Source organism: Adiantum capillus-veneris, chromosome 2 (genome assembly GCF_014529385.1).
Source record: "Adiantum capillus-veneris isolate H3 chromosome 2, ASM1452938v2, whole genome shotgun sequence".
Taxonomy (NCBI): Eukaryota; Viridiplantae; Streptophyta; class Polypodiopsida; order Polypodiales; family Pteridaceae; genus Adiantum; species Adiantum capillus-veneris.
The window spans coordinates 180,995,420-181,007,314 of NC_140932.1; positions in this window are offsets into that span (position 1 = coordinate 180,995,420).

Below are 11,895 nucleotides of genomic sequence, written 5' to 3' on the forward strand. Positions count from 1 at the left end.
CCGTATATGATTGTGCAACCAGTCAAACCCTAGTGCAGGCACCTATAAATAGGACCCATTGATTCCAATTTTGAAATCAATAACTCGAACTCTTGCAACTCTAGTCGCTAGATGTTTTATAGTTCTTTTGGATACTAAGTGCTATACACTTGTACTTTTGAAGTTTTTACTTCTAAACTAGCCTATGAATCTAAATCTACATTTCAAGTTATCTTAGTTTATGGCATTTGAAGTCTTTCATTTCAGTTCAATTGTTTGTCTCAATTCTCAATCTCATCTTTTGAAGTTTGATTTTGGTAACCTAATCTGACTTGATATATGGCATCTGAATCTGACATTCTGACCCTAAAATAGTTTCAGATGACTAGCTCATTCCATTTTGATGATCATGGTGATGAGCTAAAGCTCTTGACAAGAACCAATCTCCTACTTAGAATTCATAGTCAATCAGCCATTCACAATGCCTCCACATCATCTAGTACGAGGAAAGAATGCCACTATAATGTTTACTATGAATCATGACAATATTAGCACACTAGCTAAGGAATCAAAGTAGGACTTTGATAAAAAAATCACACTTTTAGACTGAAGAAATTGATGCCAATTCAAGGAGAATAGGGGCCCGTAAGGAGCATTGAGCCTCTCAACAGTCAACACATTCAAGAAGACAACATTGAGACAAAGTTGAAAGACACTCTGTTAGTTTCTCAGCTAACAAGAGAAAAAGAAGAGCATCAAGCAGGACCTTTTTCAAGCGTAATCATTGTAATCAAACCCATTTTATTATTGAAAAATCCTGCAAGTCCAAAGACGTAGTAATGTTATTGAGTACTAGTGAGTCTAAAGGGGCCAATGGCTTCCACGTTTGTAATTCTTTGCAGTCTCTTAACCTTATACTGAGCCCCAATTAGTGAGAAATACTTTTTTACACCTTGGCTAAGGTAAAAAGCCAATTTTTATAACTTTAAGACCCTAAGTTTTAGATAATAAAGAGTAAGCGTTGCTATAGCAGCTCAACGATTGTCTACGGTTTCTTCAATCTCTCGTCTCTCTCGCGTACGTATTGCATTGATGTTCAGAGCATACCAATGTGTTGCGGCTGAAAGCTCTTTTAATGTAAGTTTGTAAGTTTCTCGCCATGAAGAAGTACTTTTAGTCGTGTTCGTCTATGAGCTATTTTTTCTCCCTATGCACAATACACGCACTAAAATTGGATTTTGACCTTAGAGATAGATAGAGCACGTCTAGAGGAATCTATATAGCACTCCGGGGATCAAAATCAACAACCCTAAAATGGAATGTTTATCTTATGCGCGATTTTGTTCGGGTGTCAAAAACAACATCTAAGCACATGAGAGTGTCGAGGATACTTTGCCCTTGTTAGGTGTTAAGTTCATTTCATTCAGAGACCTGTAGCTACACAAATTCATCTAGATAAGGTTGCGGTAGAGAAAGTAGCTTTTGGTATCTGACACACACTTGAGACTTAGATAATGAGGAGCGTCATGGACTTGGGTTTTTTGAGAGATTAACTATCTCGTGTAGCCTCCATGCACTAGTTGGGTCATCTACATCCCACGGATTGATATTTTATGTATGTGGTTCTCGCTTTGCTAGCATCGATATGGTGAGTCTTGGCACCCGATCGACATTTTGGCGCCGTTGCCGGGGACGAGGCAACCTAGACTAGAGAAAAATCTAAAACACTCACTTGAGATTTCCATTACTTCCTCTAGTTTCGACTAGAGTGACACATTTTCTGACTTTATCGTGGGTGATAGGTGCTTGAGAGTAGAGATACTCGGTGAGGACCTCGGGAGCATTAGTATAGTATGACGACTAGGTATAGGATCCTTGAGACTGGCTAGTGATTGGTAAGAATGTTCAGACTGAAAGTTCATTTTTCACTTTCTACACTCTTTTTTCATGTTCAGTAGCAGTAGGGTAAGTAGAAAACCATTAGGAGTGCATATGGTCAAAGGTACATTGAAAAAAATCACAAAAATTAATAAATCTATCTTTGGTGCATTGAAGATAGACAAGGGTTTTTGAGACAAAAACTGAGAAATTTAACTGCCAAGTTGATAGACCAACTTGTTTAGACTATCCCCATTGATTTTGGAAACATTTGGATCACTGAAAGGTTTGGTCAAGCCCAAAATTGAAAAAAAACCGCAGACTTCAGAGAAAATCAACAAGAAAAAGTCAGATCAAGTTAAAAATTGAAACCAAGGTGTGGATAAATCCTAAAACTTGTGGAAAAATAAATCTGTGAAGAAAACAATTAAAAATGTTAAAATCTGAAGAGATTTATCTTCGGTGTGTTGAAGATAAAAATCTCACTAGAAGGGATATTTTGCTCATTTTTCAATCCCTGCGGTCTATAAGGGACATAATATAGTTCCTAAGAAAGTTTCTTCAAAATTGGAGCTGTGCAAAAATCAATACACCAAAAGGGAATTGGGAAAACCAACCTTCACGCTCAAAGAGGGCTAAAAACATTGATAAGGGATCAAAACCTTGTGAAATTCATGGTATAAGCTTGAAATCACTTGGAAAACCCAACCCAAGCCACAAATTGCAAGAAAAAATGAAAAAGAAGAAGATTTATCTTTGGCGCGCTGAAGATAAATCTCACACCGCGCAAAGATAAATCTCACACCAGGAAAGTAGTTTCACCACGTACAGTTTTGAGTGCTGGTGTGCAGGGACTCAGGAATTGGTAACGAATTGAGATCAAAAGCAAATGCATTGCGGTTGCAATCAAGGCCCAATTTTCAGTTTCAAGTATCAATTCAATTGAGTGAATAAGTCAATATATGAACCTAACATCTGGTAGAGTTTTGGGAAACTCGATTGACTTATGAGAGAATAGGAGTAGAGCGTCTACAAGGACGGTATAAACCAAGGGAGACCTTAGAAACTATTATGGAAGAAGTTCCAGACACTTAATTCGATTCAAGCTCAGATTTCTCTTCCTCTTCTACTTAATTAGGAATAGGGACCTCACTCAAATTCAAGCATATCTGACTTTCTTCAAGACCAACAAATACGAAGCCCAAATTTACTTGGACCCAAATGAGGAGTTTGCAGTGCGGATAGACGACCATACCATCGACTTTGAAGAGGAGGTAAGAGCAAACAAGTAGGATGACTTGTATGTAGACAAAAATGGAGTACAATATCGTAAGATACAAGACCTTGATTCAGTGGAAAATGGAGATTAGAGATCGATATTCTAATACCCGATAAGGCTATAAAAGAGGGACCTCTAGTGTTAAAACTAGAAGGGTATGAATTAGTAGATGCTAAACCATTAAAATGCATCCCCACTGATAACCCAAAACTTGGAGTTTATTATTGGAAAGAAAACAATATGAAGGATTTGGTATAGACCACCCATGCCAGATTAGGACAACTAACTCCCTTGAAAATTGTGTACATCTTCAAGATCAGGAAAAAAGGATTAGCAAAACTCCTCACTCATCTCTTTAGAGATTGTTACAACAATAACTTTGTTATGAAGAGATTGAACAAACAAGTACCAGGGAAACTCAATCTGTGAAGTAATAATGAGAACCGCAGAGGAAATTGGTCGGGATGTGTATCCTAATGCTAGATCTTATGACAGCATGGCCAACCAATGAGGAAGTAGGGCATGGGGTACTCACCTCAGTGGTACCATCAAAGAAAGAAAGGTCGAAACCACCTATAACAGGGGAGGAATGAGTGACACAAGGACGAGAAGGGGTCCACATGAGTCACACTTATGAAATAGCTGATTTGAGGGATTAATGGGAGAGACACCGGTTCAAAGGGAAATAGTGGTTGCAGAACACAATCAAAGAGCCAGACAAGCAAATTTTCAAACGTGGGTCAAAAAATACAGCGTACTTATGACCATTTGGCCAGCTTCATACAGGTTTTAAGAGCTGAGTGCATAACCAAATTCCATGCGTAGTTTGAGGGTTCGGGATGACCTTGGAAGGGAAATCTTTGACTTGGTTTCAAACCATACCACCTGGATCAATAACCGACTTGCCAACCTTGGCAATGAGATTTGTTGCTACTTGTTCAAAAATACAGCATTAGAGTAAGTATAAAACCATCAGGAGTGCATCTAGTCAAAGGTACATTGAAGAAAATCACAAAAATTAACAAATCTATCTTTGGCGCATTGAAGATAGACAAGGGCTTTCTGAAACAAAAACTAAGAAATTTAACTGCCAAGTTGATAGACCAACTTGTTTAGACTATCCCCATTGATTTTGGAAACATTTGGATCACTGAAAGGTCTGGTCAAGCCCAAAATTGAAAAAAAAACTGCAGACTTCAAAGAAAATCACCAAGAAAAAGTCAAATCAAGTTAAAAATTGAACCCAGGGTGTGGATAAATCCTAAAACTTGTGGAAAAGTCAATCTGTGAAGAAAGCAATAAAAAATGTTAAAATCCAAAAGAGATTTTTCTTCGGTGTGTTGAAGATAAAAATCTCACTAGAAGGGATATTTTGCTCATTTTTCAATCCCCAACGTCTATAAGGGACATAATATAGCTCCTAAGCAAAATCATCAAAATTGGAGCTGTGCAAAATTCAATACACCAAAAGGGAATTGGAAAAACCAGTCTTCACGCTCAAAAAGGGATAAAAACATTAGTAAGGAATCAAAACCTTGTGAAATTCATGGTATAAGCTTGAAATCACTTGAAAAACCCAACCCAAGCCACAAATTGCAAGAAAAAGTGAAAAAGAAGAAGATTTATCTTTGGCGCGCTGAAGATAAATCTCACACCAGGAAAGTAGTTTTACAAATTTGACATTAGGGTTGTCTTTGGCAGGTCATAAGGACTTTATTTATGAGTTGAAAGTTAAAATTGAGCCTACCTATGAGTGCAAGTATCTTCGGTGCGCCTAAGATAGCCTAAACAAAACTCACATCTTTTTTACACAAGGAGTCTATCGAGGTATAGAGAAAGGAAATTTTGTATCTTTTTGACTCCTTATTGACCAAATTGATGTTAAATTGTAGAATCACGTACATTTTTGAGTGCTAGTGTACTAGGATTCACGAGTTGGTGACGAATCGAGAGCAAAAGCAAAAGCATTGCGGTTGCAATCAAGGCCATAATTCCAGGTTTCAAATATCAATTCAATTGAGTGAATTAGTCAATATACGAACCTAACATCTGGTAGAGTTTTGGAAAATGCGATTGACTTAGGAGAGAATAAGAGTAAAGTGTCTACAAAGGAGAGTGTAAACCAAGGGAGACCATTAGAACCTATTACAGAAGAATTTCCAGATACTTACTCCAATTCAAGCTCAAATTTGTCTTCCTTTTCGACTCAATCAGGAATAGGGACCTCACTCAAATTCAATCATATCCTGACTTTCTTCAAGACCAACAAATACGAAGCCCGGGGTTTACTTGGACCCAAATGACGAGTTTGCAGTGCAGATAGACGACCATACCATCGATTTTGAAGAGGAGGTAAGAGCAAACAAATAGGATGACTTGTATGTAGACCAAAATAAGTACAATATCGTAAAATACAAGACCTTGATTCATTGGAAAATGGGGATTAGAGATCGATACTCTAATACTCGATAAGGCTATAAAAGAAGGACCTCAAGTGTTAGAATTAGAAGGGTATGAGCTAATAGATGCTAAACCATTAAAACGCATCCCCACTGATAACCCAAAACTTGGAGTTTATTATATTATTGGGAAGAAAACAATATTAAGGATTTGGTATGAACCACCCATGCAGATTAGGACAACTAACTCCCTTGAAAATTGTGTACATCTTCAAGATCAGGAAATCAGGGCTAGTAGAACTCTCTACTCATCTCTTTTGAGATTGAACAAACCAAGTATCAGGGAAACTCAATCCGTGAATTAATAATGAGAACCACACAAGAAATTTATCGGGATGTGGATCCTAATGCTAGATCTTATGATAGCATGGCCAACCAATGAGGAAGTACGGCAAGGGATAGTCACCTCGATGGTATCATTAGAGAAAGAAAGGTCGAAACCACCTAGAACAAGGGAGGAATGAGTGACACAAGGACGAGAAGGGGTCCACATGAATCACACTTATGAAACAGCTGTTTGGAGGGATTAATGAGACAAACACCGGTTCAAAGGGAAAGAGCGGGTGCAGAACACAATCGAAGAGTTAGACAAGCAAAATTCAAAAGTGGGTCAAAAATTACAGCGGACTTATGACCATTTGGCCAGCTTCATACAAATTTTAAGAGCTGAGTGCATAACCGAATTCCATACGCAGTTTGATGGTTCAGGATGACCTTGGAAGGAAAATCTTTGACTTGGTTTCAAACCATACTTCCTGGATCAGTAAGCGACTTGCCAACCTTGGCAATTTTGAGATTTGTCGCTACTTGTTCAAAAATGGGAAGAAAGCACAGTATAGTAGCACAAATCTACAGTTTCATGCAAAATAGGGAGAGACTGTAAGGAATAGTCTGAGTCAAATGAGGCAATGTATAGATAGATTTCCAGAGTTGGAAATTCCAACCAAGAAAAGACTCATCTCATTATTTTTGGAAGGACTATTAAACAAGGAATTACATGCTATCTTGTAATTTTTTTTTTAAAGACTTGGGAAGCATGTAGTCTAGACGCGATTGACCTGAGTGATAATTACAATATTTATAATGAGGAAAGTAAAGCTAAAGACACACAAAGTGAAGAACAATAATCACCATGCCAGCACAGTTGGCTACTTGTTGTGGTATCTGTCAGTTCTGTAGAGAACATGTTGAAGCGCATGAACGATATGATGATCAACATGCAAAGGATGTCGTTAAGAGATCCAACGCAGGGATCAAATCAAGGACAACCGCAAAGACAATTAAAATGATGTTCCATTGAAGAAAAATGGACAAATCATGAGACAACGAGTGCTACCACAAGCCTAAATACAATGGGAATGCTTAGTGTGTGCCAATGAGGCCACAAGGACAACACATGTATTGCTACCCGATAAATGTGGCACCCATGCAGAGATCACCAATGAATATAGAGCGACCATAACCAGTATTAGACCAATAGCCACCACTCCCTGGGAATATTTTGTATCGGTCAAGTATATGCTACTCCAGGGAGAGTTGGATGGGCAATCTATAGTACTTGTTACTCTATATCCTAAGACAAGCTCTGTGACAATGGAAATAGAAGAAGAGTGTTATAGCCAACCTGCTCCATTCCCTATAGAGCCGATGTTTCAAGCACCTACTGAAACAACACATGTTAACTTCATTGCAAATCAAGGGACGAGATCACCAATCGTCAAGCCAATGCCCATACCAAAAACTAGAAGTGATTATAACTGTGGAGCGGATGATCATTGGAAGAATGACTGTCCCAAACCGGATAAGAATGCACGACCTATAGAGGCTTATTATGGGATATGTGGATTAAAGGGAGGACACTTTCCCAAAGATTATCCTAGGAATCCAACCAACAAAGGAAGAGCTATCATAAATATAATTCAAATAATGCCAAGTAGTTCATCAGAAGGTTAACCAACAATTCTTGTTCAAGTGATGACTAGAGCCCAAGATAAGGAGAACAAGCAAAAAAAACGCAAGTGTATCTGACAAATCCAATAAATCCTCTAAAAATTCCAGGAAAGAAATATGCAAGAGGTACGAACTTAAGAGACAAAAATAACGAAAAGAGAGTGAAGAAAAGATACGAAAGGAAATAGAAGAAAAAATTCAGACTCCTTCAACCAAATTCAAGGAACCAAAATTGAATCGGTTGGATTAGTACTAGTTGACCGAATCTACGAGCCAATCAATGTAGCTTTGGAGGCTTTCCAAGCTGGTTTGAAAGCAGGTCAAATCCTAGAAAATCAATAGAAAAATTATCGAGCACTAGATATGGAAGCAGTTAGACTAGAAGCTTACAGAAACCTTGTATACAAATCACACAAACCATGATGGAAAAATAAAATCCACAACAGGAGGTTGCAAAAAAAAGGCTAAAAATGAGACTGAAACCATGAAGGAAGAAGTTCAAGAAAAGGACGAGTTGAGAAACATGGCAAATGATAAAGCACCATCACCTAAATTAAAAGTTCCTGATAATGAGGAAGGATGGAACAAGGTGCCGATAGTTGAAGGAGATTGGTTGAACTACCTATGGAAAAGAGACAGAGAAGAAAAATATGGGATTATAACCTTGAAATCAGCTCCAATTGAGGAAGTTCAGTTTGAGAGGTTCCCCTTGGAACTGGATAAACAATCATTATATGGAGATTGGGGATTCGAGCAGTCACGCTTTTTGAAAGCTGGAATTTTGCGAACGCTATCATTAGATACTTAGGAGAGAATGAAGAGAAATCAAGGGTCTGCAAAAAAACCTAACTAGATAGGCCAAGACAGACCTTGGATGTGGCTAATATACAATCCATTATGTCAACACCAGTTTAGTGTACAATCACCTTAGAAGAACTAATGAGATCAAAACCACAATTGTGGGGAGATATACGAACCACCATGGAGAAGATGGGGCTAAAAGAAGCATCTCAACGGACTTTGGAAAAATTAGAAAGCAAAGATTTACAAACTAAAATTGTCAAGTCATTACCTATAAACAAAGTAGGGGACTACTGCAAAGGGAATGAGGGAACCACTACCCTTCTAGTACATTACAATTACAATGATATAACTATCATGGCTATTTGCAAGCATTTCCATAGCAACCAAAGCTATCTGGGAATCTTGGGAAAAAACGGTAATCATGCAAACAACAAGAATGAAACTGCAATTTTTGCAGATGGACACATAGAAAAACCAATGGGCTTACTTGAGAATGTGATAGTCACTTCTTTGTGGAATTGACTACCAACACACTTTTGCCATTGTAGATTTTTGAAAGAAACTCAACTATGAAATCATCTTGGGAAGAACATTTATGAGATAAATACAACTAGGGCAACGATTATCTCTATCTGAAACAAGTAGGGGCAATCACTCGAGTAAACTTGAAAGATCATTCCTACACGGATTTCTTGAGGACACCAATATAAGAATTAGACTCTGAGACCTCTGCAGAGACTAAACTATCTTCAAAGATACAAAAAGACTTCTCATTGTCAGTGAGTTTGCAAAGGGAAGACTACGATCTAGACAGGGAGGTGAATAACACAAATATATACCGGAACTGTTCCCTAAATATTTTTTTGAACCCTTTGAATGGACTCAGATCTTGGCCACAATGGATGTATGTGTTAATGAATCAACACCTATACAATTTTGTGATGCAAAACGCTATGACATAGTCTCTATCCCAATGGTATTCATTGAGATGATTGAGGAGCAATAGGTCTTTTTGGATCACTACTATGATGCCACACACAAGTTGGAAGAAGAGAAAATTACAACGGAAGAATCGGACTCAAAAAAAGAGCATGTAAGGGCCAAATTTCTACTCCGAGGAGGAGAAGAAAGATTTCTTGAGTTCCCAAATCAACATCGGAGACATCAACAGAGATACCATAGAAAGCGAGAAAAAAACTTGAGAAAGAATATCACAAAACAGCCGTTGAATACCAAAACTCGATTCTTAATGAAAGTAAACGCCGTGGATTGCATAAAAACAAAGTAACACTGGAAGGTATCCCGAATCGGCACTTAAAGAGCGACAAACCCATAAGAAATCAAAAATTTACAAACCTGAAACAACCAAGGAAAAAGAGCGTCTAATGACAAAAACAGAGTATAAGGCTAAATACAAAGAGTTGAAAAGGACGTTGAGTGAGATTTGGACAATAGAAATGGAATTAGATAGTGATAAACATGGAGAAATCAATGTTCTATCTCACTATAAAAAGTACACTTTGCAAGATCGCAAGATTGTTCTCAAGCAACCATTACGACAGTCAACAGAACCGGGAAAATCCTATGAAGGTCCGAAAAATGCAAAACAAATCAACCTAGCAGATCCTGGAGAAGATCTGAGACGCATATATAGCTATGGATTTATCGCAAGAAGAAGAAGAGATTCTCATAGGGACGTTGAAGGAGTATAGAGATGTTTTTGCATGGTCATATAGAGATCTCAAAGGAGTGGATCCTACAATATGCTAGCATACCATCCCTATGAGAGATGATGCCAAGCCAACTCAACAAAGACCAAATGAGGACCATATACATATAATGAGACCTTTGCCAAAAAAATCAAAGAAGAGATAGAAAAACTCAAGGAAGCAGAGTTCATCTATGAGATAGATTGTTGTGGTGCCTTAAAAAAATGGCATAGCCACACATGAAAAAAGGTAGCAGTTATTGTTGAGATGGCTAGACCAACAACAGTTGGAGGAGCTTAGGTATTTATGGGACATTGTGGTTTCTATTGTAGATTTATCTATATGTATGTCGTGATTGCTAATCCTATTTATAGTCTTATGACTCATTTTGAATGAACCAATGAATGTAAAGAGTCATTTCAAAAGCATAAGAAAACTTTGATCCCAACACCGATTCTGAAAGCTCTCGACTAGGACAAGGTATTTCATATATGTCGATGCTTCAAGTTTTGCTATTGGTTGTATCTTAGCTCAGCCAGGAGAGGGGACCATGGATTTTTCTATCTCCTATGCTAGCCGATAATTAAACCTGCCAGAAAAGAATTATACAACCACGGAAAGAGAAGGCCTTGGTATGGTTTATTCGGTCAAGAAATTTTTACACTACTTGTTAGCCAACAAGTTTGGTTTTTTTGTAGATCATCAAGCCTTACTCTATTTGGTAAATAAACCTTGCAATACTGGAAGGATAGTAAGATGGTTCATCACCTTACTTGAATTTGACTTCACAGTGGTGGCTAAAAAAGGCACCATGCAACAAAGAGCGAATCATCTGTCGAGACTCACAACAGAGGAAGAACCTAAGGGGTAGATGATGATTTATCAGATGCATATATGTACTCTGTGTAAAAGATTCCTAGATGGTCAGTAGACCTTGTGACCCTAATGACCATCGTGCAAGTAGATTCTCAAATACGGATTACACGACGTTTGATTGAGCAATCCGCATTGTATCAGTTGCTGGTGAAACGTTTGTATCAAGAAAATAAGACTGGAATCAATCTTGCTCTTGTGCATCAATCTGGAGGAACAAGAAGCCTACTTGAGTCAAGCACATACCACAATAGTAGGACTACACTTTTCACACGACCAAACCTTACAACGATTAACTTGGTTGTAGGTTTATTAGCCTACTATAAAGAAGGACGTTCATCAATATGTACATGAGTGCTCTCAGTGTAAAGTAAAAGCCGCCATACCCCATGCCACGTTATTCCACATTGCAGCCATACCATAGTGGAGTGGTTACCTGGTAGAATATCTAACCAATAGAATCTTTTTGAAAACATGAGTAAAAGATGAAGGAGAGAAATAGAAACGAAAGCCGTCAAACTATGTCTTGATTGGAAACCAGCTATATCGACAACATCTTAACTGTGCATAAATGAGAAGGAATATCTTCCTATTTTAGAACAAGCACATGCATGTTTAGTAGGAGATCACTTCTCTCATGAAACCACAACCAAAGCTATATTGATGGAAGAAATCTAGTGGCCAACTTTATTTGCGAACGCAAAAGAGTTTGTTTGAAGATGCGATGCATGTCAAAGAGCAAAAATACCGACAAGGGTCGATAATATGCCATTGCGACCTATGATGGCATGAGTATTTGCTAAGTGTGGTACAGACTTTGTGAAACCAATACAACCACCAGCTTACAGAAGTTAGGCAAAATATTTTATTATGGTCACATATTACTTAACCAAGTGGGCTAAAGCACGGGCCACCAAGAAGAACAGTGCTAGAACCACTTTTGCATTCTTGTATGAATGTGTAT